Source organism: Erythrolamprus reginae, chromosome 5 (genome assembly GCF_031021105.1).
Source record: "Erythrolamprus reginae isolate rEryReg1 chromosome 5, rEryReg1.hap1, whole genome shotgun sequence".
Lineage (NCBI taxonomy): Eukaryota > Metazoa > Chordata > Lepidosauria > Squamata > Dipsadidae > Erythrolamprus > Erythrolamprus reginae.
This window is the reverse complement of record NC_091954.1, coordinates 75,754,014-75,779,450: the sequence shown is the minus strand read 5'-3', so window position 1 is coordinate 75,779,450 and position 25,437 is coordinate 75,754,014. Positions and strand designations below refer to the sequence as shown.

At 39.6% G+C, this 25,437-nt stretch overlaps 1 protein-coding gene across 1 annotated transcript in view; it reads right to left on the bottom strand.

Annotated features, from left to right (window-relative positions):
• SLCO2A1 (solute carrier organic anion transporter family member 2A1) overlaps positions 1–25,437 on the bottom strand; it is a 74,343-nt gene that overhangs the window by 47,615 nt on the left and 1,291 nt on the right. The window lies entirely within an intron of this gene.

The window sequence follows — 25,437 nt, the reverse complement described above, 5'->3', positions numbered from 1 at the left end:
GAATCCACAAGCGGCCGCAGGAATCGTAACCGGCAAAACCGCCGGGGGGAAACGAAACCGCAACTTCTCCCAAGGAAAAAAGCCGAGCCGCTTCTTTTCTTTTTTTCTTTAAAACGGCTGGCGCAATAGTGCAAGTAATAAATAAAGACAATAAATCTTACTACTTTTTTGAAGGAAAGATCGAAGGGAAGGTGTTAGAATGTTGAACGAGCTATCACAATACAACCGCAGGATATGCGAACTGAGCGAATTCTGGGGAAGGGGCGGATCCGGCAAGCTTTTTTAATACTAGGCTCAGTTCCACCGGATTGGACATGAGCAACCCCATGTGACTGCTGGACCCGCTCCTTCAGTACGGAGAAGTCTAAATATTCCAGTTCCTTCATGCTGTTCAAAGTACCTTCAAGGTACTTTCAAAGTACACAGGTACGTAAAATATGTAGGGAAATCTACTGTTCTACTTGCAACTGCATTCTCCCCTTCCTGAATCAAATGAATCTGTGTTGAGCAAATACTGGCTTTTAGTACTGCTTGGCATGATACAACGCAAGTTTAATGGCCAAGTACACTAGCTTTCTTTAATTTCTTTCTGGAACTTTTACAAAGAGACCAACTGTGGGAATATTTGATAAATAGAATTCAATAGTAAAATCTTTAACCAAAAACTGGCTTACGTGCTGATGGTGACTGTTTGTTTATTAGATATTATGACCCTGCTTGGTCAATTATGATAGGGAGAGGTATCGAAATATATAGTTTTGAGTGAAAGAAAAGCCAAAAATGATATAAAACATAATAGCATGATAAAAATTGAATAAATCACCAAATAATCCGAATGTGAGATCTGAAGTGCAAAAGAGCTTGAAGATCATAAATTAAGAGCCTGTATTGCCCAACTGGTAATAGATGCATATTTTAAGTAAATATTAACATGACAAACACAAATTAAGTTATACAATACTTTTTCAAACTCTTGGCTTTTTAAATTCTCAATTCCCCATTGTTGTGATTGGTCTTTTTTAGGAGGGTTATCATAAACATAATTGTTTCCAGTATTTGTTTATGCAGAGAACAGGCATCCCTGAGTTTCTTTGGTCTCTGTTCCAACGCTAAGGCTGGCAATAGTCATAACATTGTTTATGTGTGCCTGTGTGTGTGCGCGCGTGTATACATGCAAATCTAATTTTTACATGACATTTTTGTTTAACCAATGACAACAAAGAACAGTTTCCCAATTAAGGCCACTAGTGGAACATTCTTTTCCGTCTTGTAGCTCTTAACTCAAATAATATTTAACAAATATGACAGAAACACAGAAAGACAAAGAAAAGTGACGTTACAAAAGGAAGGAACATTTCACAGTGCGAAGGGAAAACAAGAAATCCATGCCAAATCTTCCTCTATATTATTACTTTTAAAAATTATGTACTGTTTCTCATTACTAGTCCTCTTAATGCTCTTTCTATATAACAAAAGTGGCTGTGAGGGCTAGTTATTTTCATAGTTAATTTGCATCATTTACTGCAAAACAGGTTGCTGCCTTTTTATTCATGAAAAAGAATAGGCTAATCTTTATTTACTTAGCTCTTATAATTTTGAGAAAATGTTCCAATGTTTTCAGCATTATTCACACATATGAATGACAAATCGGGAAGTGTACAGTTTAAGAACAAAGGCTGTGTTTGTGAACATTCCCGAATATACATGAGCAAAATATACATGAAAAAATAGAGGTTAAAGAAATTATCCTGGCCCAGGAAACTGTGCCTCTTGAGATAAAACAGCATGGCCTACAGGAATGAGATATATTGGGAAACTGATTTATGTGTATAGAAAGGAAAATCAAAAGCATTTCAAAGAACAAAAAGGTATACACTAGAATTTCTTAATAGTATCCAGATCAGATTCTTGATTCTTTTCCTTGGAATTCACTACAGAAGTGCAGCCTACTGTTCAGCACAGTATGTTTTCTGCATGGCTTTTTAACAATTGTGAATGAAGCTGCCATGTTTTCACTGGCTTTGTTGAGTTACAAATACATTAAAATTATCTGACCAACTACCGGTAGTTGTTTTTTTTTTAACTCTCCTCCCTTTAATTTTTCTCAGAATCAAGAATGATCAAGCAATATGACAGGTGTAACTGTTCTGGTAACCATTTTATAAGAATGCTCAGCACATGCCATAAAACCCCAAAAGTTCCCCATAAAAACAAAACCTAATATTTTCTCTGAGATAGTTCTTTCTTCCCTCTACACATCCCAAAACGTTTTAGCCAACTTACAATGATGCTAGTAAGCTCAGTTAGAAAGAAGTGCTTTAGGAGCAAGAACATTTATAAGACAAGCATCAAAGAAATCCAATTCTTGTGATTTTTTTTAAAATTAAAAACAGATTGTATTCCATGTTGCTGTATATTTACTAGGGCAATTATACCTAAATCTAATGGATCTAGCTCTACTATTTGAGCCAGAAAGAAACTCTATAGTACTATGTGTGTTCAATATGTTTCTATCAATTTGCTTACTCATGATGGATCTAGTGCTAGTAGGGCAATGAACTATTACAAGTTTATGAATCCCAAGTAGCCTACAGTTAAAAAAAGAAACCCACGGCATTTTCCAACATGACACCTTCCATGCATTGAGATTTCAGTTCCCCAGCCAACCTCCCTTGATCTATGCATTCTGGAAATAATATTAATTCAGTTCTATACAACAATACAGGAAAGCAATGAAGCCATGGCATCCATAAGAAGGAAATTCCGGTTCCTTAACAGGAAAATGCCCTAATGTATTTATTTGAGAAGCCCATATCTTGTGGCTTATTGTTGGCCTAATTAGTCTGATATTTGCTACTAATACATGCAGATAGTTCGAAGGATCCTGATGTATTTGTGACTGTAAATTTGAATTGGATTTCAATTTTTGCATTTATTTGCACAGCTATACCTTTAAGATTATATTTGCTGGTGCAATTTTAATGTTAGTTTACAGTGACATTCTAAACTTGTCTATTCAATCAAACCCACTAAATTCAAAAGTATTTTCATGTAAGCAGGTAAACATAAAACTAATAAAGAATTATTTTAATCTTACATTAATAATTAAAGATATTTCTTCCTACAGGAGAAAAGAAAAGATACAACAAGCAATAATGGGAAATGGAATCCAGATGGGCATAGCAGTTAACCTTTCTCTGAAAGTAAGCCAGAGGAATTTTTTTTAAACAAAATCTTAACTATTGATATCAAGTGTCCTGATTTTAGGCTGATACAAGTTAAAAGCTGAGAGAAAGAAGAGCCAAATTCTCCATTTGACAGAAAAAGACATTGGAATTGTCCATTAAAGGCATCTGGCTAAAATCAGTTGAGCTAAACTGGTTTCTCAATGAAAATGAGACACTAGCTCCTTTTGAGATATATTAGTATTTTTTCCTGGAAGCTTGTTTCTTTTCAATACTGCAATCAACTGTAGAAAATAATTTTTGGCTCTCTTGAATTGAATTGTAAAAATGAGTTAGTGTAATTCTAGCACATTACAAAGGCAGTTGCAAGGAAAGAATGATCTTAGTAGATCATAAAATATGCTCCACTTGGGAAATTCAATCTTCCATTCAGCTTTGTGAGTGTGGACAAGTCCTACAGATTGATGGTTTTTGTATGAACTGACCAAGTAAAACTAGAGAATCCAGAGGTGTCAAAAAGTATGGTAGCTTTAGGTAATTCTTAGATACCCCTTGTATAGCATAGAGCCAGTCCCCAGGCCAAAACAGGGTTTTCCCCTTGAGATATTCAGGAATTTTTGAAAAGAGTTTCAAACACTGTCACCCAAATTTTACATCTGTGTTTCATTAATTCCCCTATTACTTGTCTCAATGTTTATTTGAAAGTTGGACAAATCACCATAATGGCAAACTGTTTATACAGATAGCTTAATTCCAACCACAATTTATTTTTAAAATGTCTATTTTCTTGTACCCAATTCCTAAAAAAGAGAGGCTTTAAAAATCCATCACAGACTTTATTTTCAAGTAAATGTTATGATTTGCTAGAATAGAACTTGGCATAGTATTCATGGGTATATAATTCACCATAATACATATCTGTATTATCTATATAGAAAAAGGAGTACGCAGTTATAAAAAAAAAAGCATTTCTTTGTAAAAGATGCATGCATAGAAACTTACATTCCAGAATGACAAAATATGCAATAATTACATGTTGCAATTACATAACTAAATGTACCATTAGAGATAGCTGTACACTTATTAGGAATAGTTGAATAAGAAAATAAATGGAAACTTTCACAATGTAGAATTGACAGAATGGTTTACCTTCTAAGACTTAGTTACAGAAGATCTGTAGCATAGCAAAGAATTGGAGAATGCAACTGCTTTTTGTTTTCTACCTTTTTATTAAAAAGATAGGCTGCATAGAAGTCAAATAAAATTAATTAATTAATTAATTAAAATGAAACAAAAATGGAAAAGGAGATAGGTCACTGTTGAAGGGGTGTGTTTTTTTAAAACAAAAGGATAAATTATTATTATGAGTTTTTGTGTTACAGTGATCCCCCGCTCGTTGCGAGGGTTCCGTTCCAGGACCCCCCGCAACGAGCGGGTTTTCGCGAAGTAGCGCTGCGGAAGTAAAAACACCATCTGCGCATGTGCAGATGATGTTTTTAACTTCCGCAGCGCTAGCGAGGAGCCGAAGATTGGGGGCGGCGGGGCTGTTTTAAAACGTCGCCGCCGGCATGGGGGGCTCGCTAGCACCCCCCGAACCCCCAACCCAGGTTTGGGGGGGTGCTAGCGAGCCCCCCATGTCGGCGGGGACCTTTTAAAACACCCGCGCGGCTTTCCAATGAGTCCCGAAGACACGTTTGTCTTCGGGACTCATTGGAAAGCTCCGATCGTTTTAAAACAGTTGCGCCGTTCTCTGCTGACTCCTAAAGCGGGGTGCGAAATGACTTGGAGGAATGGGAAGCTGAAACCGGCCGATTTGGACTTCCCATTCCTCCAAGTCACTTCGCCGCTCGTGTCCTGGCTAAACCGGGCAGCAGGAGACAGGCTTTGAGTTTTGGCTGCGGGGCGAGGGAGTTAGGAAAGTCCTACTTCTCCCCCCGCAGCCAAAAACTCAAAGCCTGTCTCCTGCTGCCCGGTTTAGCCAGGACACGAGCGGCGAAATGACTTGGAGGAATGTGAAGCTGAAACCGTCCGGTTTCAGCTTCCCATTCCTCCAAGTCATTTCGCACCCCGCTTTAGGGCGACAGGCGGTGGGCTGGGAGCCGCAGGCGAAAGGAGCTCGGGCATTGTTCTCCGGACCCCGCCCGCGGCCCTTTCCCTCTCCAGGCTGCGGGCGGGGTCCGGAGAACAATGCCCGAGCTCCTTTCGCCTGCGGCTCCCAGCCCACCGCCTGTCGCCCGGTTTAGCCAGGACACGAGCGGCGAAATGACTTGGAGGAATGTGAAGCTGAAACCGTCCGGTTTCAGCTTCCCATTCCTCCAAGTCATTTCGCACCCCGCTTTAGGGCGACAGGCGGTGGGCTGGTAGCCGCAGGTGAAAGGAGCTCGGGCATTGTTCTCCGGACCCCGCCCGCGGCCCTTTCCCTCTCCAGGCTGCGGGCGGGGTCCGGAGAACAATGCCCGAGCTCCTTTCGCCTGCGGCTCCCAGCCCACCGCCTGTCGCCCGGTTTAGCCAGGACACGAGCGGCGAAATGACTTGGAGGAATGTGAAGCTGAAACCGTCCGGTTTCAGCTTCCCATTCCTCCAAGTCATTTCGCACCCCGCTTTAGGGCGACAGGCGGTGGGCTGGGAGCCGCAGGCGAAAGGAGCTCGGGCATTGTTCTCCGGACCCCGCCCGCGGCCCTTTCCCTCTCCAGGCTGCGGGCGGGGTCCGGAGAACAATGCCCGAGCTCCTTTCGCCTGCGGCTCCCAGCCCACCGCCTGTCGCCCTAAAGCGGGGTGCGAAATGACTTGGAGGAATGGGAAGCTGAAACCGGACGGTTTCAGCTTCACATTCCTCCAAGTCATTTCGCCGCTCGTGTCCTGGCTAAACCGGGCAGCAGGAGACAGGCGGTGGTCCGGGGGGCGCTGGCTCTCGGCGCTTTCGAGCTGAGTCCGGGAGCGAATTCGCTCCCGGACTCAGCTCGAAAGCGCCGATAGCAAGCGGCAAGGAACGGCTTGTCCACGCCGTTCATTCTCGCCGCTTTCGAGCTGAGTCCGGGAGCAAATTCGCTCCCGGACTCAGCTCGAAAGCGCCGAGAACGAACGGCAAGGAACGGCTTGTCCACGCCGTTCATTCTCACCGCTTTCGAGCTGAGTCCGGGAGCAAATTCGCTCCCAGACTCAGCTCGAAAGCGCCGAGAACGAACGGCAAGGAACGGCTTGTCCACGCCGTTCATTCTCGCCGCTTTCGAGCTGAGTCCGGGAGCAAATTCGCTCCCGGACTCAGCTCGAAAGCGCCGAGAACGAACGGCAAGGAACGGCTTGTCCACGCCGTTCATTCTCGCCGCTTTCGAGCTGAGTCCAGGAGCAAATTCGCTCCCGGACTCAGCTCGAAAGCGGCGAGAATGAACGGCGTGGGCGGGCGAAGGGCGGGCGGCAGCGAGGAGTTTGCGTTGGCGGTGGGGAAACTCCTCGCTGACGCCAGCAAGAGGGGGAAGACTCAGGGAAGCCGCCCAGCAGCTGATCTCCCGGTTGCCATCTACGCATGCGTGCCCACGGGCACGCATGCGTAGATGGTATTTTGACTTCCGGGTTGAAAAATAGCGAAGTACCCTGTTTGCAATGGTTGGGGACGCAATAAACGGGGGATCACTGTATAGCATATCTTGGTATCTGAAACACCTGTAGCACTAAAACATAAAGAAATGAAATATGTTTCTTCTCTGGTGTTGGGTATCAGAAAAATTAATGGAAATGTATCTAGTCCACATTAGGCAATCAGCACAGTTTATGTAAAATAACACAATCAACAACTTTGCTTACCCTTCTAAAGGCAACGTTCAAACATCTGCTATAAAAATATAAGCACCGTTGAACATTTCCAGAGATTTGGCAGAAATAAATCTGTGCCATTGTTGCAGTATTAGCTAACAAACATCAAAGTTCACGTATATAGTAACTCTCCTGGAATTAATTATCAAGAAAATCATACTATGGTTTAGAGTTAAAGGCTGTACTCTTTGTATTTCCAGAAAAGCTACTTCCCTTTTATATCTTTATATCAGAGATCAAAAGTAAAGCACAGACTCAACTTATCATGCAAGATAATGTTGAGCAAATCTCAATCCCTCCGGCTCTCCTTCCTTCCTGACAAAACACTTACATAATTCTCTTTCTATCACCTATTTTCCCACCACTACAACTCCATAAGTTAAAATGGACTGAGAGAGAATGACTTCCTGACCCAAAGTCACCCAGCTAGTGGAACTAGAACTCACATTCTCCTGTTTCCTAGACAGCCTGTTAATCATTACACTAAACTGTCTCTCTCTTTTCTTACTAAAAGGCTGTTGCATGAAATATTTTGGAACTTTACTTGTGGAAAATTTCCATCTCATTGTCTACTCAAAAGCTGTAATTGGCAGTCAAATCGTTCAGAATTAAGCTTATGCCATAAACTATATATATTTTTATTTTAAGTTTGATATGTGGTCTCTGAGCTTGGTAGTTTTCTTGTGGACATATCATTACCAAATGAGATAAAATCATCAGTAGTTTGCTAGTTGGGAACTTGTACTTAGGAACAATTTTGGAATCCTGAACATTTATCACCTTTTCAAAACTTTAATAGCTTAGAAAGTGCGGGTAAAATAGTATGCCTCAGTTTGATCCTTCTTTCCATATATCAAAGTAACATTTCATGAAAATTAAAAATTAAAAATAGCAAAGAATTTATCTTTCCACTGGGGAACCAAAGTAATCATTTCACTGAGTTGCCTTTCCATGTACCATATTTTTCGGAGTATAAGACGCACCTTTTTACCCCCTCCCCCCAAAAGAGGGTCAAAAACTGGGTGCGTCTTATACATCGAATGCTGCACCCTGGGAGGGGGAAGGGAGTTGGCAGGACAGCGGTAATAGTCGTAATTGGTGGCAACAGACAGCTGGATTGGCAGTACAGTGAACCCTCGATCATCGCGAGGGTTCCGTTCCAGGACCCCACGCGATGATCGATTTTTAGCGAAGTAGCGGTGCGGAAGTAAAAACACTATCTGCGCGTGCGCAGATGGTGTTTTTGCTTCCACTGCCGCCCGCCCTTCGCCCGCCCACCCCGTTGCTCGCGCCTGGGGTGCGCGCGCGTTTGGGGACTCCCTAGATCCGCTCCCCAGCTGGGGAGCGGATCTAGGGAGTCCCCAAACGCGCGCGCTTTCCCCAGCAACGCGCGCGCTTTCCCCAGCAACGCGCGCGCGGTGGGGACTCCCTAGATCCGCTCCCCAGCTGGGGAGCGGATCTAGGGAGTCCCCACCGCGCGCGCGTTGCTGGGGAAAGCGCGCGCGTTTGGGGACTCCCTAGATCCGCTCCCCAGCTGGGGAGCGGATCTAGGGAGTCCCCACCGCGCGCGCGTTGCTGGGGAAAGCGCGCGCGTTGCTGGGGAAAGCGCGCGCGTTTGGGGACTCCCTAGATCCGCTCCCCAGCTGGGGAGCGGATCTAGGGAGTCCCCAAACGCGCGCGCTTTCCCCAGCTGGGGAGCGGAGCTGGGATGTCCCCAAGCGCGTGCCGCCCGCCCGCCCACGCCGTTGCTCGCGCCGCCGCTGGGGTCTTACGGGGGCAAGAGGGGGAAGACCCAGGGAAGCCTCTGCCCGGCGGGGAAACTCCACCATCTATGCATGCGTGGAAGGGCACGCATGCGCAGATGGTGGAGTTTACTTCCTGGTTGAAAACTCGCGAAATAGCCCTTTCGCGATACTTGAACACGCGAAACTCGAGGGTTCACTGTATTCCAGGAGATTGATCAGAAAGGAAGAAGGAAGGTGGAGATAGTGAATTTAGCGATCGAAATGGCAGCTTCACCTGAAAAAATGCAAGGTTTAATTTCCAGTGCCTGGGGTGGAGGTTAGTGTGCTCTGATCAGCCTCTGATGACACCAACACGGAGGAGCAGTTTGTGGAAGAACACCCCCAAGGTGGAGAAGGAAAGCAGGCAGCCTCAAAGGGCAAACACTCAGCTGCAATGAAAGGCTTTGGGGGAATGCCACCCCACCAGCCCATCAGCAGAGACGCTTTCTGGGAAGGATGGGAGAAGCTGCTCTCCCTGCGCTCTCCCTGCATGGTCCGAGTGCCAGACTCTGCTGTGAGTGTGGGTGCGCGCGCACATGTTTGTGTGTGTGTGTGTGAGAGAGAGAGAGAGAGAGAGACAGACAGAGAGAGAAGAGAAAGAAAGAGGACAGAAGGAAGAAGGGTTTGTATCATTATGCAAAGTCTCCTGAGCAGTCTCCTTCTACTGTAGCTAATGCAAATTTCCTTCATTTCTATCACTGGCTAGCCTATCCCCACCCACATCTCTGGCTGCCCAAAGCAGAATGAAAAGAGAGACACAACGCGTGTGCACAAAAACTTCACTTTCCAGTTATCACACTGAAAGAAACCTGAATTCAACACTGTTTCTTTCACTGACATCTCTAGTATTAAAACGATCTGGACTCCAGGGTGAGATCAGACTAAACAACCCCCAGCTTTGCCCTGACTACAGAAGGAGATACTTTTCACTTCCTGTTAGATCATTTTTGATCATTTCTGCAAGTGTGGGGGGGGGAGGGAGAGATAAGCAGCTCCCCTTTCCCTCCCCCCTCCTTCTCAAAAGACTGCAACTTTGTCCCTTGCACTTCCTTTCCTGAATCTCCTGTGATAATCTTTATGGCTCTTTGTAAATAGAGCTAAAAAGTTTAAACAGCAAAGTAGCCACAGTTAGAGGAGGACTAGCTCAGGAAGTTTGAATACCCTTGCAGTGCACCCTAATCCCTAACCCAGGGGTTTTCAAACTTGACAGCTTTAAGACTAATGAACTTCAACTCACATTTCTGAACTAGCATGACTGGAGAATTCTGGTAATTGAAGTCCACAAGTCTTAAAGATGTCAAGTTTGAAGTTTGTAAAAATTGTCCATGACTGTAAAAAGTATACATGTTTGTAAAAAGTATTCTGCTACACAGGTATTTTATTAAATAATATATTACTGCACCATTTGGCTCAGAATACTTTTTTCTTGTTTTGCACCTCTAAAATCTGGGTGAGTCTTATATTCCGGTTCATCTTATATTCTGAAAAATAAGGTATTTCAGTATTAAAAAAGTAAACTTCTGCAAGCACTTTTGAATCAAAGCTTTAAAGCCATGATGATGAGGGTATTAAAACTCATAATCTGTATCAATGGTAGATTTTGCCACCAATTAGCTCCTTCCATCCAATTGTCACTAACCAGGTTTCAAAGAGTCACAAGTAAAGAATGAACAAGAAGGGGGTAGGGAAGAGAAAGACTAAAAAATGGGATCTAAAAAATAAGATATGTAAGTTTAAAGGATAATCATGTTCTCAGAATGAAGATCGGTGCACCTAAGATCAAGTTTTAGTAAAGCAGAAATACGCAAGTAGGTAAAGTTAGTAGAGAAAGAGATGTTTTGGAACAACTCGTGAAGCAATGCAATTGGAAAGGATGGGGGAAAGGACAATTCCAGCATTTGGAAAGCATCAGGTTGTCTGCGCCTGCAGTCATGCCAGACTAATTAATTTTAAACTGCACAGCACCTCTTTGCTACTTGATTGTGAAACGATGTATCACTTGAAAGATAAAAGCCTACTGTTCCTTTAGAACAACATTTTTTAAAATGCCCCTTAATACTCTTCCATCTTTTTACTATAGCCCAAGTCAGTTGTGCAAAGTTGGGCCAGCTCTAGAGTTCCAATAACAGATCCTTCCAGGGATGCTGCATTACCAGAAGCACATTGTCTATGACCCCTGATTTGTACGCATTTCCAAAAAGGGTTCTGAAAGTTGCCACATCAAAGGAACTATTCATAGAAAAGGAGATTATTAAATACGGTACATGGGGAAGTAATCCTATTACCTCATTTAACTAACTTAATTATATAAAATCAAATTAGCCTCCTTACTTTTTGGAGTGCATTCCAGGCATATCATCTAAAGACCAATGACAAATCTTGGCTTTAGAAAAAAGTCACACATCGTAATATACAAGGCCATTGTCTTTGGATTAATGAAAAATGGCTAAAACAATCTGAGTGCTCTAATTGAAACTCTTTTCTCCTAGTTTAAGGAGCAATTTATTAAGGGACAAGCCTTGGCTGGGGATTGCTATTATTCAAGAAATCTGCTAGCAAATAGTAAGATATCTGGAGGAAGTTAACGTTTGGAAAAGTACTGACCTTTTTAGGAAATTTTCTGCTTAAGTAATTCTCAACATTGTCATTTGTCTCAATTTCAGCAGTGTCCTGAAAAGCATAAAACTCTTCCTTGTTTTCCCCCCACTCATGGCTTATAAAGATCTATGTATGTGCTGTTCGGTTTTTAATTATGATAGGGTTTTTAGTTTTTTCTTAATATTAGATTTGTGCCTATATATATTGTTTTATCGTTTGTTGTGAGCCGCCTCAAGTCTTCGGAGAGGGGCGGAATACAAATCTAATAAATTATTATTATTATTATTAATTATTGATATTTTTAAGTAGACTAGAAATAAAATTAATATTTCAAACAAACACTTGTTTGTATTATCATATTCCTCTACGCATACAGCTGAAAGGCTACATAATACCAGTAATCTTATTATTTCCCATAGGAGATTTTTACACTGATTGTATGAATGCTTGCAGAATGCTAGAATGACTTCAGGATGCTAATATAATTAGGGTAACACAGGGATAGGACAGAACTTAATAAGAGGTTGTACTTATGTTGAAATAAGGCTTAAATCTGATATTGAATCACATGTAGCTTTATCATCTCAAAGGGGGGTAAAACTGAAATAGATTGACAACTCATCATTGAAAGAGCCATCAAATATATATATACAAACCTCCTTTCCTTAAAATCTCAGATCAGAGAGATACAGATATTATATTATGTCAGGCCTCCATGTGTGGAATTTTACTTGACTATTTTATGTATATTCTAACTTTTCAGCACTGACCACCAGGAGATGCATGTGACCAGTTTCCTACCATTGGAACTCATCAGACATTTCTCTTCCTGAAACTACTAAATCCTAGAAATTTAGGATTTAGAAATTACATAGCTCCTAAAGATAATATAATGCATATACTGTAATCATTGAAAGTGCAAAGATTTGTGAATTTAATTCCTGATGTTTTTTGAATCATATAAGATAATACAAAGCTACCCATGTCTGATGAGATTTAATATTATGAAATGGTATCTTCTGGTAATCAATGTAACTATAATTAGGCAATGCAATACGATTGTTGGGGTATGAATCCAGGCTCCTTGGATCAAACCCCCAACTGGTTACACTAAATTTAACTTTAGGCATAAAGCCAGCTGGATAACTTTGGGCTAGTTATTTTTTCTCATCTCTAAGAAGCAGGCAATGACAAACACCAAGAAAATTGCAGGGACTTGTCTGGCCAGCTGTCAGGAGTCAATCAAATCAAAGGCATACAAAAATACAAAATACTCCTACAACATCCACTTAGTCATTGATAAAACATTGATAATCTGGCAAAACTTGTAAAGTCTATACTGTTTTCAAGGTGCTTATAGTTGAATGTCTTTATATCTGCTCTAAACCCTTCTCAGGCAAATGTAAATGTGCGTGCCAGCCTGCTGATTTTCGACTCGCATGGAGGCTCTGGGAATTGTCGGCTTCTGGAGAGTCTATGGGGGAATGTGGGAGGGCATTTTTGCCTCTGGAGCCTGGGGAGGGTGAAAAATGGGCCTATCGTGCCCATCAGAGGTTGGGAAATAAGCTGTTTCAGGCCTCCAGAGGGGGGACAGAGAGGGCCATTTGCACCATCCCCAGGCATTGAATTATGGGTGTGGGTACTCACACATGCGTAATAGCACACACACATGTGCTTTTGGCACCCGAGGAAAAAAAGGTTTGCCATCACTGCTATAGGAGATTGTACTATGCAAGAGTAGTTGCATAGTAAAAGGTACTAGATTACAGCCTTAGCCTCTTTGGAGTGTGATGTCATCTCCAGGTAGTATAAAGGCAAAGGATTGGGGAAATTAGATGTGAGATTTCAACGTCGTTCAATGGAAGAGATGTGAGATTGGGGTGTGTGATTGAACAAGGCTTTAAAACCATGCTTTCTGCCTCAATGAAAGACATTCTCTGCTAGGTGAGTGTTGCCTGGGGCTTCGGTGAGCAAATTCATATGCTTAAATTATAAATGGACTTGTTATCTAAGGAATGCTGATTAAGCCAAGTTTGGCACCTTTCCTGGACATTGTTTATGTTTAGCTCTCCTTTTCCCTTGCTGTTTAAAATCTGCTTTTCGTGCAGAACAATTACCATGGTCAAAATGATAGTAAAAACAAGTTTTATGGGAAGGCGCTACTTATAAGCTCAAGAATATACATCTGTCAAACTGCTCACATCTACTCTAAGCAATCTGATTAAAACTACAAAGCACTTCTGGCATTCTCCTACCTCTTGATTGATTGATTGATTATTTGTTTGTTTGTTTATGTTTGTCAAACATGTATAAGGCAGCAGGTATTGTTATAAGCATAAACATTTGCAAAGTAGGTACAGGTAAATTAGGACCATAGGACAGTAAGACATGGAAAACAGCCTGTTAAAATAATAACAACTTGCTAAACATAGCAGGGCAAGCTAACAGAGCAAGACAGTTTCTCTAGAAAAAGGAAAACAGGACATTCTCTATCTTAAGTATTTCATTCATACAAATCTACTTTGCTATGAACCATCCCTTCTGTTAGCAGAGATGTCAAGTCAGATATATGCCACATCCTGATTCAATTGCCAGTGATCAACACCCTGCTTTCCTACCAATATCTCAAAAGCTAAAAAGGTAAGGACAGAAGCAGCAGACATGCTTCAATTATGGTTGTAAGTTGAGGGCTACCTATACACCAAACGTACCTTCCTCCCTATCTAAAGTTCAGGAAATTCAATGCAGTATTGGAGATAACCAGATAAAAATGGACTTGCTGGGTCATCCAAAGTCCATCTAATGCAACACATTGGTTATAACCAGAAAAACAAGCTTCCTAAAAGGTCTTATGGGGAGAAAATGCGTTTGGAATTAAATAACACCTGGATGTCACTTTAACATTACATGCGTTATTATTACTTACACATTAAAATTTTATTCTATAGCAGTTCCCCCTCCCCCAAAGTTAGCAACTTATAGGTGAATAGACTTCAACTCCTGGAATTCCCCAACCAGCATAAAATAGTTGGCTAAAGAATTCTGGGAGTTGAAGTCCATCTATCTTCAAGTTGTCAAGTTTGAAAAATATGGTTCTATAGCATTACTTAAGAAATATAAAGAATAATCCTTTTAGTTATTTATAGTTCTGTAAGTTATTCAAGAGCAGCTGACATATACTGGTATAATTAACAAACAAATGAAATATATTAGAGGCAAATAGAAGAAAGAACTGCTTGCAGCTACTGTGCAAAATAGACTTTGCATGGTTTTTGCATCTGCAAAAGAAGGGTGTTTTTTGGGGCTGCTAAAAACAATTCATTTTGATACTCCAATCAGCCACAGAGGAATATTTTTCCACTTTCCCAACAACATAGTCATATTTTAGTAAACTTTCCCAGGGCAAAAACAAGAAGGTCCAATATCACAAGTATAATATCAAACTGATCCTATGAGTGATGTTGATAATGCATATTATAGGTTGACTCAGACTTGCGACTCTCAGGTGGATCTCAGTCAATTTTGCTGACCTCTGGCTTTCAGAAGTTGCAACCAGTTTGGGCAGCTGGGAGTTTATACTTGAGGGGCATTTGGAGATAATCATCTGATCCCTCAAACCACTTTTTGGCTTTGATCTAATGGTTCATACAAAGCACAATGTGGTTTGTTGAGGTGTTGTGTAAACACAAACATATCCAAAAGTATTGGAAAGTATAATTTATGGTTTAGTATAAATAGAGGTTTAATCTTTCAGTATAATCAGACAGCATAACTAAACAGCTTCATTTTCCTTACGTACTTTACTGCCAAAACCACCTTTTAGTGGGTTTGCAAAACATTGAAATAGTACTAGATTGCATTTTCTATTCTTTGCTAAATTCCTGCCAAATTGTTAGCCAATGTGTCTCTTATAAAAGATAAAGTTTCTACATTTCTTCATTTTCCTGTTTGAAATGCTTTCTGACACTATGATGAAACATTTGTGAGTGACATAGGGGAAGATTTGGTAGGGACGGTTTGCCTAATTGCCGATGACTCTAAAGTGTGCAATAGGGTTGATATTCCTGGAGGGGTCTGTAATATGGTAAATGATTTAGCTTTACTAGATAAATGGTCAAAGCAATGGAAACTGCAGTTTAATGTTTCCAAATGTAAAATAATGCACTTGGGGAAAAGGAATCCTCAATCTGAGTATTGTATTGGCAGTTCTGTGTTAGCAAATACTTCAGAAGAAAAGGATTTAGGGGGAGTGATTTCTGACAGTCTCAAAATGGGTGAACAGTGCAGTCAGGTGGTAGGGAAAGCAAGTAGGATGCTTGGCTGCATAGCTAGAGGTATAACAAGCAGGAAGAGGGAGATTATGATCCCGCTATATAGAATGCTGGTGAGACCACATTTGGAATACTGTGTTCAGTTCTGGAGACCTCACCTACAAAAAGATATTGACAAAATTGAACGGGTCCAAAGACGGGCTACAAGAATGGTGGAAGGTCTTAAGCATAAAACGTATCAGGAAAGACTTAATGAACTCAATCTGTATAGTCTGGAGGACAGAAGGAAAAGGGGGGACATGATCGAAACATTTAAATATGTTAAAGGGTTAAATAAGGTCCAGGAGGGAAGTGTTTTTAATAGGAAAGTGAACACAAGAACAAGGGGACACAATCTGAAGTTATTTGGGGGAAAGATCAAAAGCAACATGAGAAAATATTATTTTACTGAAAGAGTAGTAGATCCTTGGAACAAACTTCCAGCAGACGTGGTAGATAAATCCACAGTAACTGAATTTAAACATGCCTGGGATAAACATATATCCATCCTAAGATAAAATACAGAAAATAGTATAAGGGCAGACTAGATGGACCATGAGGTCTTTTTCTGCCGTCAGACTTCTATGTTTCTTTTTGACTTTTTAAAAACATTATCTCATCACCTTTTTTTTAATATTACCTATTCACCTGTTCTTGCAATAGAGTTCAGTCATGGTATCTTTTACAATCCAACTTCCACAATCATACTAAATCATTTAATAATTCCCCAAGGAGACAGAATTTTAAATCCAGGTCTCCATTTCTAGGATTCCAGCAGTATTTATATGGCTTTGGGATATCATAATATATATTTTAAAATTGATACTTAATTTATACTAAATTCAATAATTCATCAAGGAATTTATGATGCTGTGTATAAGTCTGCTAAGCATCGAGTCAGATGCAATTCTAGCCATATTTTTTTAGTTTAACAATTTGTATTTTTTTCACCTTCTTCAATTTGTCAACCCAACAGTCACAAAGACCTTGATCCAGATTAAGACAATACAGTATCTATCTATATTGGAGTTTTCCAAAACTTGTAACTCCAGCTTTTTTCAGTTCTATGCTCTCAACCCCCAAGAGTGCCTTTTAAAGCAATTTTTTTTAAAAAAAAATCCCGACTATACATACATCTGAAACTGGAAGAAAACATCTGGTAACATTCAAGAACCTTGACTATTTCTAAGCCTAGTAGAAGCAGAATATATCAATACAAAGTAGATTTCAACTCATATAAATGACCAGTCACCTTTTCTTGGCTCAGAATTGTTACATTTTCAACCAGTAGTGTTTCCATCTTCACTGCTGCTGTGATTGGTTATATCTGAATATTATTTCAATAAATAGAGCCATGTAACACTGTTACTGTTCCATTACTATATTTCACAATTCAAAGTGTTGGTCATGACCTTTAAAGCCCTACATGGCATTGGACCAGAGTACCTCCGGAACCGCCTGCTACCGCACGAATCCCAGCGGCCGATAAGGTCCCACAGAGTTGGCCTTCTCTGGGTCCCGTCGACTAAACAATGTCGTCTGGCGGGCCCCAGGGGAAGAGCCTTCTCTGTGGTGGCCCCAGCCCTCTGGAATCAACTCCCCCCAGAGATTAGAACTGCTCCCACCCTCCTTGTCTTCCGTAAACTACTTAAGACCCACCTATACCGCCAGGCATGGGGGATTTGAGACACCTTTCCCGCAGGCTTATTATAATTTATGTTTGGTATGTATGTGCTGTTTGGTTTTTAATTATGATAGGGTTTTAAGGTTTTTTTTATATTAGATTTGTGCCAGTATAATATTGTTTTTATCGTTGTTGTGAGCTGCCCCGAGTCTTCGGAGAGGGGCGGCATACAAATCTAATAAATTATTATTATTATTATTATTATTATTATTATTATTATTATTATTAACATTTTCACCTTCTAACACCATGTATACGAAGCATGGAAGACACACCAATTCTCTAATTAGCTCAATACTCCCAAACTGGAATGAGAAGTTCCAGATTCCACAATAGTAAAGCTTTTGTTCATGCTGTGTAGAATTCTGAGAGTTAATACACCTGAAAGTTTGTTATGTGAAAGCCAACAATATAATTTATTTGACCTTTTAAAGGTGTTTAACATACTGTTCACCCATCTCCCATAATCAGTAGAGGTACTCCATGTTATTTGATTTAGCCTGCCTCTCCTTTTCTAAGTGCCAAAAGGCAAACCTGATATGAACTTTTCATCATCCGGACTTGTTGCTTAATCATTCAACAATCTCAATTGCCAATTCCCCACCCCAGATTTCTCGGTGACACTACTGATGATTCAACAATTCAGATAGCAGATAGAAAAGCAGAATGATTCAAGAAGGCCAGCTTTTTATTTCTTTATAAACAGCTCAGCTACACTGTACAAGTCTTGAGTAAATGATTTCACTGTACGGTGAGGCTCATTCATAAGTTTAAACAGGGAGAGGTGGGGAAAATGCTCTCTACATGGGGCTACCTTTGAAAAGTGTTCGGAAACTTCAGATCGTGCAGAACGCAGCTGCGAGAGCAGTCATGGGCTTACCTAGGTATGCCCATGTTTCGCCATCACTCCGCAGTCTGCATTGGCTGCCGATCAATTTCCGGTCACAATTCAAAGTATTGGTTATGACCTTTAAAGCCCTTCATGGCATTGGACCAGAATATCTCCGAGACCGCCTTCTGCTGCACGAATCCCAGCGACCGATTAGGTCCCACAGAGTGGGCCTTCTCCGGGTCCCGTCAACTAAACAATGTCGGTTGGCGGGCCCCAGGGGAAGAGCCTTCTCTGTGGCGGCCCCGACTCTCTGGAACCAACTCCCCCCAGAGATTAGAACTGCCCCTACTCTCCCTGCCTTCCATAAAATCCTTAAAACCCACCTTTGCCGTCAGGCATGGGGGAACTGAAACACCTCCCCCGGGCATGTACAATTTATGCATGGTATGTTTGTGTGTGTGCTTGTTAGTAAATGGGGTTCTTTTTTAAACTTTTAAAAATATTTTAAATTTATTTGGATTTGTTACGATTGTTATATTTTGCTGTGAGCCGCCCCGAGTCCGCGGAGAGGGGCGGCATACAAATCTAAATACTGTAATAAATAAATAAATAATAAATAAAATAAAATAAAAACAATCTTTGCATGCAAGGTGCTATGCTAAATTGATGTGTATTATTGCTGGAGTAGCTTAAGAAAAACACTTTATAAACACTGCTATAAAACAAACAGGAATTCCATTATCTTGACCTAACAGACCTGAGATTTAAAAGCAGTAATATTGTGTATTGTAATGACAAAAATGGACTTATGATAGCAATGCCATTTCCTTAGCTTTTGATAGAGCCAATGTGTTTAGTATGGGTAAATTCTTGATGCTGGTCTTTCTTTTACACTGAGTTAATATGGCATGCTGACATGCGAGTCCAGATACCACTCCCTTGTACAATACACTTACTATGGAATTAAGATTATTGTACCAGGTGTGCAGCCAAATAAATGACATGCGAAGGTAGCCTTGGAATCAATCCAAGCTAATGAGAGCAATTACGACATTCTAAAAGATAAACATGAGAAACGATAAAATAATTCTGAGCTGAAGCTCAGAAAGAGAAACCACAAGAAACGTCAGAAATACTAAACAAATAATGAGGCAATGTCTTTAAAAAGTGAGTATATGCGATAAAAAATTCTGAAAGGGAAACCACAAGAAACGTCAGAAATGCTAAACAAATAATGAGGCAATGTCTTTAAGAAGTGGGTATATGTTGCAATGTATGAAAATACTTCATTTTTTTCTCTTGATAGTGGTATATACCAACTATTGTACGCAGGTATAATAAACTTTTGCAAAGAATGTCTTTTGCTGAGAAATGCATGTTGCTCAGGGTTGTTTTTTTAATTAAAAAAATGACAATGTTAAAATTCCATTGATCTGATAAATCCAGAATAAATGTAACAGACAAAGCACTATGTTTTAGATTGAACAGAAGTTTTTACCACTTTAAAAACATAAGTGACCATAAGAATCTACTTTCTTGAGAAGACCCTGGTTTGCATTTTGTAGATAAGATGTTGTAGGAATATAATAGATTTTTTAATACCTCAAAATATTGTCCAAAGACTCAAATTTTCAATGACATACATCAGGGGTGTCAACTCACAGGAGGATGTATCCCATGCTGGCCCCGCCCCCACCTAGTTTAGTGAAGAGCAGAAAAGTTCCGATAAGTCACGTGATGCCACTATGATGATGGAAGTTTTACACCCCTGATGTATGTCATTGAAACATGTAAGCTCACAAAGAACATTGCACCAGTGTACTTGGTAAAAGAAGAATGCAAATTAACACAGAACAGTACAGTGTTCCCTCGATTTTCGCGGGGGATGCGTTCTGAGACCACCCACGAAAGTCGAATTTCCGCGAAGTGGAGATGCGGAAGTAAATTGGCTATGAACAGTTTCACAAGCCATTCCTTAACACTTTAAACCCCTAAATTACCATTTCCCATTCCCTTAATAACCATTTACTCACCATTATTACTGGTACACACCATTGAATAAGACACTTAGAGATTCTGATATTTATAAACATAATTACTTATTAATATTTTTTTTGGTTATTTATTTGCAAAAATTATTAGTTTGGCGATGACGTATGATGTCATTGGGCGGGAAAAACCATGGTATAGAAAAAAACCCGTGAAGTATTTTTTATATATAGTATTTGGTATAGGCTATTCGCAAAGTTCGAACCCGCAAAAATCAAGGGAACACTGTATTTCTCAATTTTACCAACCCAGGGATGGGTTCTACCTACATTCCCTACCAGTTCGAATTGCGCATTTTGTGCACTCATCATGTCACGCAAATGATAATCTTTGCAAGTGCAGAGGGTTCTTTGCCAGCTGCTTTCATGAAATGGCAACGGGAGAACCGGTACAGGGATGTGACCAGCTGGCCATTGGTTTGGCGAGTCGGGGCAAATTCCAGCCACTGGTATGTCCGAACCAGTCCTAACTGGCAGCAATCCACCACTGTACCAACTTTAAGATGCCTGGACTTCAGTTCCCAGAATTGTTCAGCCAATAGTCCATGCATCTGAAAGTTGCTGAAGTAGAAAAGCTCTGACAAGAAAGGTTTGTTGGACTTTATTGACCCTTATAGAAATCCAACTTTTGTACACTTCTGTTATTGGTTCAATTCCAATTTTGAAAATGCTGGGGACAAAATAGATATTTGTTTTTGATCCAAAACAATTCAAGTCAAGAGACATTTTGTTCAGTTTATTTACAAGTTTGGAAGAACCAGTCCCTGCAAACCTCCCAGGCATACTTCTTTACCAGCGACCGATTAGGTCCCACAGAGTGGGCCTTCTCTGGGTCCCATCAACTAAACAATGTCGGTTGGCGGGCCCCAGGGGAAGAGCCTTCTCTGTGGTGGCCCCGACTCTCTGGAACCAGCTCCTCCCAGAGATTAGAACTGCCCCTACCCTCCTTGCCATTCATAAACTCCTTAAAACCCACCTTTGTCGTCAGGCATGGGGGAACTGAAATATCTCTCCTGGGCCTATACAATTTATGTATGGTATGCTTGTATGTATGTCTGCTTAATAATGGGGTTTTTAAAATATTTTAAATTGTAAATTATTAGATTTGTCATGAACTGTTTTTATTGTGTTGTGAGCCGCCCCGAGTCTATGGAAAGGGGCGGCATACAAATCTAATAAATAAATAAATGAATGAATGAATGAATGAATGAATGAATGAATGAATGAATGAATGAATGAATGAGTCTTCGGAGAGGGGCGGCATACAAATCCAAATAATAAATAATAATAATAAATAAATAAATAAATAAATAAATAAATAAATAAATTGGAGGAAGAAAGATTAATAATCTGCACATACTAATGATGCTACTTTGACAAATGAAAATGCAAATGATGTCCAAACTCTAATCAAAAGCCATGAGCATAATTAAAAATGGGTTTATAATTACATATAAAGAACAAATTAATGAAAAAGGTACACTAGACAGTCTTAATTGACAGCGAAGATACTGAAGTTGTACATAATGTCTCTTACATAGCAACAATCAACAAATAAATTAGCAGTCAAGAATACATTGCAGAATATTACTTAGTAGAGTAGCAATTAAGATATTGTGAACTATATTCAGATAATGAGATTTGTCAATACCTGCAAAGGTCAATATTGTGCAGGCAATGATTTTCCTATAATATTCTGTGAAAGTACATTAATTATTGAAACCTACAATAATCTACTAATTATTGAAACCTGTAATTAATCTACTAAGGCATCCCAAAATTCCTTCCAAAATGGAATAAAACAGTAGAAATCCACTTCTCTGTTTCTGCCAAAAAAAATTTTTTGATGTGGTTGACAGGTGATGAGACACAGAAGAACTCCTCTATTACTAGGAAAAACTCTGAACTTCCAAAAATAGATTTAGAAACAATGACATACTCAACTATAAGAAAATTTGGTCACTAGTCATACTAGTAGCAAAACGTTTCTCAATTTTATAAGGAAACTTAACATCAAAGCAAGGAAAAATCAAGCTTGAGCAAGAAAAAGTTTTGTTGTCAAATAAAGTAGAGAGAGGTAAAGATAGGTAGATCAGAATTTGTTATCTAACTCACATAATTAAATGATTCAGCCATGAAACCATATGAAAGAACAAAGAAGTAACACTCAAACAAGATACTTGATCATAACCTAATGATCACCATGAGTTATTTGTAAAAAAATTAATAAAGGTGAGAACTGAATGAATGAATGAACGAATGATCCATTGGCCAACCAGCTTGATACACTTGATAGAAGAAAACTTTGAGGAATTTTGCGGCTAATTACAAGAGTTCCTAGATATACTATGAAGAAAAAGCACTGTTATTACTGGTGATATTAAAGCAAGTGGGTGATGTAGGAAACCCTGAAATAACTGAATTGAGTAAATCCAATAATGTACAAATATATAATTAAAAGACAATCTAATTGTCAATACTTTCAAGAGTGTCAACAACTCTATTCATGGGTGTTACTAATATCAGAATCAAGTAGATTATGTAATAGGAAAAAAAGATAGAGAAATGCACTCCAGTCATCCAGGACACTACCTGGGGCAGATTGTGAAATAGACAATAGTGAATATATGGATTAAGCTTAGAAATCTAAAATAAAATTGGTCTTCTAGTCCAAAACACTGCTCAAACATGATACTCTATACCAGTGATGGCAAACCTTTTTTCCCTTGGGTGCCAAAATAGCACATGCACACACTCTCAGGCCTGTGTGAGTGCCCACTCCCATAATTAAATGCCTGGGGATGGCGAAGCAGCTTCCCCCACCTCCCAGAGCCTCTCTGGAGGCCAGAAATGGCCTATTTCACACATGCATGTTGGAGTTGAGCTAGGGCAATGGCTCACGTGCCAGCAGATGCGGCTCTGTGTACCACCTGTGGCACCCGTGCCATAGGTTTGCCATCACTGCTCTATACCATTCAAGGACAAATGGCTGTCCAATCCTTTTGTAAAAAGCTCTAGTGAAGGATCATCCACAACTTTTTGAGGCAAGCCCTTCCACTGATTAATTGTCCATGCTATCAGAAAATTTATTCTTAGCCCTAGGTTGGATCTCTCTTTGATAATATTCCGTAATAGTCCTGCCCACAGGTACTTTGAAGAATAGGCTGACACTCTCTTTTCTGTGTTCATCTGACAACTCACACTTCATTTATATTAAACTAAAGCTGAAGATTTATGACATGAATGAGACACATGAGAAAATTAAGGTGGAAAAACAATATTCTCAAAATGAAAATATTCAGAATGAGTTGTCCTAATTGGCTGGACAAGAAAAATTGAATATATTAATTAAATATACTTCTGAATGTCACCTTCTGGTATCAAGCTAATTAAGTAAAAATGTCAGCTAATAGAGAAAAATAAAATGACCAATACTTTGAAGGTAAGAATATTGGAGAAATCTCAGGAAAACATGCATTTTACTTAGAAATACTCAAGAATAATTGTGGAAGAATCCAACAGAGAAAAATGTGAATAAAACAGTTGTACTCAAGCTGTTTATGGACAGTATTCTAGGATGACAGAAAGATAATACGTTCAGAAAGTTATTCACCAAAAAATGAAGCACAATAGTGGTCAGGTAGGAAAGTATGATACTTAAAAATGGTTGAAAACTATGGGGTAAGATGCTAAATCATTACTGTTTCTTTCATTACGGACATTATATGGCCTAAAGTCAGAAAAAGATTAGAGTTTATATGTATTGCAGATAATGTGCAAATTGCTGAATTACTTATTCCCTATACCAACAAGCATCTTAGAAAGGAGCCATATAGGGATAGAGAAATCACTTATAAATAAGGAAGTTTCAGAAAAAACAGACGGATCCAAGAACCAATAGCTAATATAAGATTCTTGTTTATAAAATAATATAAAAAGTTGAGTTAATCTTTGATTTGTTAACTACAGTAAAGCTTGTAGTTAATATGAGAATAAGCTAATGGATATCAGAATATATAATAATTTTTGGAAAGACCTTATAATGTATAAGAAAGTGCTGTAGGAATAGAATTTGAAAGGGTTCGGAATTACAAAGCAAGCAAGAATCACTTCCAACAATTGGCTGAAACATCAATTTAAGCTGTGTCGATAATCCTACTTTATTTTCTGAAAGAAAAAAATCACCTTAAAGAGTTCATTGTGAAAACAAAAGTGAGGAAAGCAAAACCTGACTTTGTGTTAAAATATTGTATTAGGAATCACTAATGCTTAGTGGATGTACAGAGGATGACAAAAAGTGAAGCTGGTGGATACTTTATTTTCTTGGACTCAGAATAAGATAAAGTTGGATAAACTGCACAAGAAAGGATATTTTGGAAAGGATGTCAATGATAGACTTATGCAAGATCATGAGGGGTGTCCCCAAAGATTGAAAAAAAAGCCTAAAACAATTATTTTCTAGTGATAATATACTATCATGAAAGCCAGGCAGTAAGTAAAACTCATAGAAAGACGTTACCAGTAAATGCTTTTTAGAGATGGTTCATATTAAAAGAACAGACTACTAAGTAATCAATCCTGGGACAAATGAAGGCCGACTGTTCTCCTCAGGTAGTGACTATTAGGCAGAAATTCAGACCATTTGAATATGAGATGCAAACAGATGATGAACATAAAATAAAACCATGCTTAGAAAAAGCGAAAGGGAACGGTGTAGGATAGCAAATATGCATTGTGTAAAAATAACATACAGGACAGCATTTATAGTAGCACGAGGACCTAAAGACCTGAAGAATCTGTATGCTTTCCAAGAAGCAAACCCAATTTGATGTGTCACCTAATACAGTACTCCAGCTTAATTAAAGTGTGAATCATAGTAAAAGCAAATAGGTGTGGACAAGTAAAGAATTTGGGTTTTAAAGAATTTTGGGTTTTTTGCAATATAGCATGTGCTTTAGTACCCTGCAAAAATGATAATTATACCACATACATACAGAGTGAATACATGGTTTATTCGGAAATGAATACCAGTTGTTGATTTCATAAACTTCCTATCTAAGTTGCACGGATGGTATAACTCTTACTTGTCACGAAAACTTTATAATATCAGTCATTTCTTATTAATTTAATTAATAGTCATTTCTTATTAATTAATTTTGCCACAAAGAAGTAGCAGTCAACCTATT